Here is a 7,573-nt window from a genome sequence, read left to right as displayed (position 1 = left end):
CACTGCCCCAGGACACCCAAACCCCACCTCAGAGAACTGATATCAGTACCTGGCCTGGCCTGAACTTCTGCCCTGAGGACTGAGGGCACACAAGTCACGGCAATCTGGGGCCAGGATCCCAACCCTGAGGAGCCCTGGGTCCAACTTCTCTCTCTCGGAGAGATCTGGAGGCCCATGGCATAGAAATATGGGACCAGGCTGAAGCTTGGATCTTGTTTACTTGCCCAAATCCTAAAATAATGACGACAACAATAGGAGTAGTTCTACAAGTGGCACTTTGAAGGTCTGTAAAGCCCTTTACAAAGAACATCTCACCTGGTCCTCACAACCTTGAGAAGATGCCATTATCACAACCCTCATTTTTTTTTTTTTACCACTGATAAAACCAAGGCCATCTATCAGGCTTCTGTTGGTCTCTACCATCACCCTAGAGGCTGGTAAGCCTGGTAGGGTCCTCAGAGACCTCCTACCTAAATGCTGCTCAATTGCATTTCCCAGATGGGAAAGAGAGAGGTTTAGCAGCTTGTCCAAAGTCAAGCTGTATGAGGAGCAGGGCTGGACCAAATCCTGGTCTTTAGCCCTTAAATCAAGGGCAGAAGAGGCCAGAAAGGACCAAAAGCATGGGAAAACTAGTTCATAGGTCATGGTTCTCCTTGGCAGCAAGCCCACTGGTCAGAGTCCTGTACCTGGATTCAGGAAGCCAGGGAAATTTGTCTCAAGGATTTATTAACTGTGTGACTTTGGGGAAGTCACTTAACCTCTCAATTTAACTTTACAGATCAAAACTGAGACCCAGAGAGTAGGAGACTTGCCCAAGGTCACAGAAGTCCTATAGATGCCACTACCTACCTTGAAGAGTATTTGTTGTGAAGATCAAATCATCTTTGATATATATGATATCATAAATATAGGTTCCATAGATTTGATATAATATGATGAATATAGGGAAATTGTTCTGCAAACTTTAAAGTGCCATCTCGATGCTAGCTGTCACCATTTCTACTTCCCTACTCTGTGGATAAGAGTTTTGTAGATTTAAGGCTGGGAAAGACCTTAAACATCCATCTGCCCTGATCCCCTCCTCATTTTTCATAAGATGAAATGGAACCAGAAAGGACAAGTAACTTGTCCAAGGTCACCCAGGCAGAAAGAGGCAGCGGCAGGAATTGAACCCAGGGTCCTTGCTACCTCTCTGGAAATCAATGAGGGGCAGCTAGGTAGTACAGGGGATAAAGCACCAGCACTGGAGTCAGGAGGACCTAGTTTTAAATTTGGCCTGATATTTCCTATCTGTGGGCCTCTGGGCAAGTCACTTAACCTCCATTGCCTAGCTCTTGCCCTTCTGCCTTAGAATTGAGAGAATTTCCAAAAAAAAAAAAGAGGAAAGGAAAGAAAGAAATGAAGAGCAGCTGATGAGGGACAGCTCATCTTGGGCCTCAGGGATGTTGGGAGTGGGGTAGACTGGCAGTACATAAGCTAATATCCCCATGGAGTGCGAAAAACTCCAAACTACAAGAAAGAAAACCTGCTTTGTGGTCCCAGCTGTGGGCAAGTCATCTGACTATCCTGAACCTCAGTTTCTTCAGCTCCAAAATGGGATAAAAACACTTACACAACCTTCTTGGCACAAGGTGTCCTAAAGGCAGGTTGCTGCTGCTACCAAATGTGAGCTATGGTCTGTCAAATGAGGAAGTTCAGTTGACTGAATCTGGGGACCTCTCCCAACTAACACCAGGCATTCTCTAGGAAAAACCTGACCACCTGCTCCTTCATCATGCCCTAAACACCACCTAGTCTAGAAGGTCACACACACACTCTCTCACTCTCTCTCTCTCATCCTCCCTTCAGAGTTTAAAAACCCCACATGGCCAGCCTCCTGGCCTCCCTCCCTAGAGCTCCCCTCTCAGGCATCCAGACAGGCCTGCAAACCCAGACACAAACAAACCAGGGGGGTCTAGAGCTTCCCCTACTTCCCAATGGTAATTAACCCAATTATCTTCCTCCTTTTATCCCTCCCCAGGGGCCCAAGAAGAAACCACCTGGTGGGGAGGGGGGAAGAAGGAAAGAAAAAAAGGGGAAAAAATTTCCCTTTAAACAGTACAGTTTTTCTCCTGGGTCTTAAAGCCTGTCTCACCCCAAGCAGTCCTTAGTGGGGTGCTGGCACTCAGTCAATATCAAAGAGAACTAGGAGTCATTGTACCCTGAAAGGTCTCTAAGTCCCAGGGAGGCTGGGTAGAGAGTGAGAAGGGATGCCTTTCAGGAGGCCCAGGTACCCTAAATGGATGACAATTGCAATCCTGTGAGGTAGGGAGAGAAAAGTTATCACTGGCCCCATTTTATAGATAAGGAAACTGACAAAGAGAAGTGACCAACCCAGATCATACAAGCTGCCAAGTGTCAGATCCAGGAATGGATCTTAGCATCCTGCCTGCCAAAAGAAACAACAGCCCCAGTCCAGAATGGTGGTTGGAGACACAGACCTGGGATCTACTCCAGGATTGGTCATCAACTCCCAGGGGGTGGATCCCCTTTCCTTCTTAGGGCCTGTTTCCTCTCCAGTCAAGTGGTGTGGGGGCTGAAGATATTAGGTTAAATGGTCTAAGGTCCTTTGTAGGAATCTGCCTGCATAAACTCAAGCAGGGGGCAAGGGAAGTCCATGCCATTTGATTTCCCAGTAAAATAAAGAGGTTAGATGATCTTGTGGACTTGCCCAAGGTCACGGCCATGGCCAAGCCAGAACTGAAAACTCTGGTCTCTTGACTCAAAAGTCCAGGAATCTCATTCTTCTATACTCTGAAGGGGCCCTGAAATTTCCTTAGGGCTCCAGCAGTTTATCCTCTCCCAGACTGGACCCCAAGTACACTGCTAAAGAAAGCTAGTGCTCTCTCTCTCTCCCTCCTCCTCCAACTCCTGTATCTATCTCAATATCTCCTTAGAGATCTCTCTCTCTCTCTCTCTCCCTCTTCCCCCCCCCCAAAAAAAAACCCAAACAAACAAACAAACAAAAAACCTCAACCCCCAGAGATCACTGAGGAGGGGGGAAGGAAGCCTAGGAAAAGAATAGGTGACAAGTGATGAGCAAGTAGTCAGAGTGTAATGGGAAGTAAGCTGGATTTGGAGACTGAAAACCTGGGTTCAACGCCCAGCTCTGCCCCCTAGAGGACCTTGGGGAAGTCATTTATTAACCCTTGCCCAGCCCAGAGTGTTCCTCTAAGAAGATGGGGGTTGAATTAGAGCAGTGGCTCAACTATTTTTGAATCAAGAACACCTATGGCAGGTTGATGAGGCCTAGAGACCCCCTTCTCAGAATGATGTTTAAATGCATTAAAAAAAAATTATGTTGGATGTAAAACCCAGTGGAATGGCTCATTGGCTATGGGAGGGGGTGGGAGGAGGGGAGGGAAAGAACATGAATCATGCAAGCATGGAAAAATTTCGGTAATTAATCAATAACATTTTTAAAAATTAGATGGAAGGGGGGCAGCTGGGTAGCTCAGTGGATTGAGAGCCACGCCTAGAGAAGGGAGGTCCTAGGTTCAAATCTGACTTCAGACACTTCCCAGCTGTGTGACCCTGGGCAAGTCACTTGACCCCCATTGACTAACCCTTACCACTCTTCCGCCTTGGAGCCAATACACAGTATTTACTCCAAGATGGAAGGTAAGGGTTAAAAAAAAAAATTAGATGGAAGTAAGAGGTTTTTTGTTTGTTTGTTTTTAATGTTGAATCGCAAAGAAAACCAAGTATACTGAAATACAATGACCAATTTAAAGTTCAGTCTCCCCAGAGTAAGAGCCTCTGGCCTAGATGATCTTTAAACTCTCTCTCAGTATTAATGTGCTATGAACCAGATAGCTAAGTAGCAGAGTGGATGGAGTGCCAGGTATAGAGTCAGGAGGACCTGAGTTTGAATACAATCTTAGACTTTTCCTACTGATGTGTCCCTGGACAAGTCACTTAACCCTGTTTGCCTAGAAATAATCCCATGAACCCAGGGGCTGGATACCATCTAGAAACTCATTCCTCACTCCTACTCCCCAATCCCAGGGTCCATCTCCACCATCCCTGAGGCTAAGATCCCAATCTCACCAGATTGGGGGGGAGAAGGGGGAAGGCATCCTCTATTCCTGATCTATGCAGGGCACATCAGCAGTACCCATGGACCAATGGGGAAGGACTATTACAACACAGGAAGAACCTGGATGTGCTATGAACCTGGGCTGAAGAAATATGAAGTGGGATGGGAAATCTAAGGAGCTGCCATCTTCCCAGTTTCTGTTCAGGCATTTTTCAGTCATGTCTGACTCTTTGCAATCCCATTTGGGTTCTTCTTGGCAGAGATAGTGGAGTGGCTTGCTATTTCCTTCTATAGCTCAGTTGAGAGATGAAGAACTGAGGAAAACAGGGTTAAGTGACTCGCCTAGGGCCACATAGCTAGTAAGTGTCTGAGGCCAGATTTGAACCCAGAAAGACAAGCCTTCCTGACTCTAGGCCTGGTGCTCTATCCACTGTGCCACCTAGCTGCCTCCTCCCCCACCCTCAACTTCCCAGAACCAAGTAGAAAATAAACTACAACAAAGCCTCATGTTTCAATGCAAGGGGATCATGGGATTTAGAGCTGGAAGGGACCTTAGAGATGGTCCAGGCCCTCCCATTTATAAACAGGAAACCGCAAAGGGAAGAGACTTGTCCAAGGTCACAGAGGTCTTCAGCTTTCCTACTGGAGTTCTTTCCACTACAACACAACCCAAGGGAGGGTTCTTTTTTCACTTTCATCCTCTCTTTCCTCTGCTAGATCTAGAACCCAAAGGACCCTCAGAATCCACCTAGTCCAACATCCCTTCCTTTTACAGATGAAGAGATTGAGGCCCAGAGAAGTTGTTTAACTTGCCCAAGGTACCTCAGCCAGTCAATGGCAAAGGAGAAATCTGAACCCAGGTCATCAGGCTCTGAATCCAGAACCTGTTACATAACACCAGTATTCATCACTGGGAGCAATTTCTGCTTCCACTCTGGGTTTCTGTAAAATAAGTACAGGGTAGGACTAGATGAGCTAGATGAGGGTCATTCTTGACTCCAAAGGGTTTCCATTTGCAGCTTTACCACTTCATAGCCTATAAGGAGGAGGGAAAGACCCTTCCCTAGAGCAGAAGAGGAAGCCTACCCACCTTCTGAGGCCCAACTCCACCAGTAGAGAGAAAGAGTGAGAGAGTGAGAGAGAAAGAGAGCAAGCATGAGTATGTGCACAAGTGTGCACCCTCCGGTAAGACACCATTCTTCAAGTAAGGGTGCTGTCTGACTTGTACTAACAAGAACTCTGCCTCTACTACTCTACTAGTCCTGGGCACCTAGGAGGTAAAATGAATAACACTATGAATAGAGTCCTAGAGAACCTGGATTCAAATCCTCTCTTAAGAGACTTACTAGTGGTATGACTCTTAGACTAAGTTACCTAAAACCTCTGAACCTCAGTTTCTTCATCTGTAAACTGAAAGTTGGATTCATTGACCCGAAAGGTCCTTTCCATCTCTAAATCTGTGACTCCATGAGCCCCAGCTGATCGCGAAAAGAGAGAGGTTAAATAAACATTAAGGCCACACAGGTACTAAGTGGTAGAACTGAGATCTGAACCCAGGTCCTGATTCCAAACTAAGATCTGTTTTCCAAAGGCCTCTGCTTATGATTTATTCTATTTTATCTGAGTGTTAATTGAGATAACCTTGTTCTTTTATATTCTTATTTTTCCTACTGGCCTGCTGACAGGGACCCCCAAGTCCATGAGGGCTGGTAAAAAGCAGATACAACAGAGTCAGGTCAAATTTGCAGCAGTGGTAGATTCCCAGAGCTCTTTCCTTTCCCTTCCAACTCTTCATCATTCTTTAATACTTCCAACAGATAAATAAAATGAGACCAAAGGAAAGGCAAAAGTGAACAGAAAGCCTTTAAGACCTCAGAATCAGGAGGATTTAAGGAATGCCTCCGACTTCTTTAAAAAAATTTTAAAAATAAATTTCACCTTCCATCTTAGAATCAATACTGTGTATTGCTTCCAAGGCAGAAAAAGCAGTAAGTACAATTTAAAATGGGGATTAGTGACTTGCCCAGGGTCATATTGGTAGGAAGTATCTGAGGCCAGATTTGATCCCAGGACCTCTAATCTCTAGGTCTGAGTCTCATCAATCCACTGAGTTATCTAACTGCCCTGGACTACATGGCTTCTAAAGGGCCTCCTCTCCAATTCCAAGATCTTCTAACATTGTGTTCTCTGTTCTAAAAGCCCTTGAAAATCTATGTTCAGGGGCAACTAGGTAGCACCACAGAGCACCAGGCCTGGAGTTGGGAGGACAGAAGGTAATGTTTTTGGTTTTGTTTTTGTTTTTTTAATCTATGTTCATTGAAACTTTAAGTGTCTCCTCTAGGAATTAAGAAGCAAGCAGAAAGCACCAACTATGTGTCCAAGGCACTAGGGATACATAAGCTAAACCATAATGAAACAATCTTTGCTATGAAGTATCTACTCAATTTCTCCAGATTAATGAGAAAGATACAAAGTTGTACTAAGAGGTAATGGCCTTCCCTCATGGAGCTGATATTCTGGTAGGAGGAAATATGCCAAGGGTTGGGAAGTAAAGCAAAGGGCTAGCGTATGCTTGGAGGGATAATGTCCACATTGGCCTCATTTATTACTGTATTCTCTAACTTCTTGAAGCCCTAATCTATGTTTAAATACTTTATTGGCAAAAGGAGACTGTAAGAATGGTTCTAAAGATAGGGAAAAGGTCCTAAGATCCCAAGATAAAATCAAAACCTCAAGGGGAAGGATGGAAAGGGAAAAAAAGGTTCTGATTCCACCTCCTGCCCCCCCTTCCAATTTCTGAGTCAGAGGCTTGGGTTCAAATCCTATCCTATTGATTATTTACTAGTCAGTGTGAACTTGAGCAAATCACAATCCCTCAGCCTCAGTTTCCCCAACTATAAGAGGGCTGGAATGACAATCTATACTTTGCTAGTCACTAATAAAGGACTGATTTGGAGCAGTGTAATTGGTTCACAGAAAGGGTACCCAGCTTCAGCCCTGCCAGTGACACTGTGTGACCCCAGGGCAAGTCATCAGCTCTTTCTAGTTCTTGATTTCCTTCCATTTCTATGTTCAAAGCACAGTCTAGTGGAAGCAGATGCCATGAAAATAAATGCAACATGACACGATTCCATCGACATACACATAAGATGGTAGGTGCCTAGTGCAGATAGAAGGGCAATAGATTTGGGGGTCAAAGGGCCTAGGGCAAGTTCCTCCTTCTCTCTCTCCTGACTGAATCCTCACCTGTAAAATGAAAGACCCACCAGATGGATCTCAAAGGTCCCTTACACCGCTGATATTCTGTTCTCAGGTTCTACATCAGCCACCTCGCCCCCTCCCAACTCCCCCAGCCCCTAAGTCAAACATTCCCCACCTGGTGTCTCCCAGGCTGCTCAGCCCCACCCAAACAAGATTTCTACATATTTGAAAAGACACCATCCGAGAAGCTTAAAACGCAAAATGGATTTTGGGTTAATCTCCGCCCCCCCCCCC

The sequence above is a fragment of the Gracilinanus agilis genome, chromosome 1, assembly GCF_016433145.1.
Source record: "Gracilinanus agilis isolate LMUSP501 chromosome 1, AgileGrace, whole genome shotgun sequence".
In the NCBI taxonomy this organism is placed as follows: Eukaryota; Metazoa; Chordata; class Mammalia; order Didelphimorphia; family Didelphidae; genus Gracilinanus; species Gracilinanus agilis.
This window is presented reverse-complemented; position numbering follows the sequence as displayed.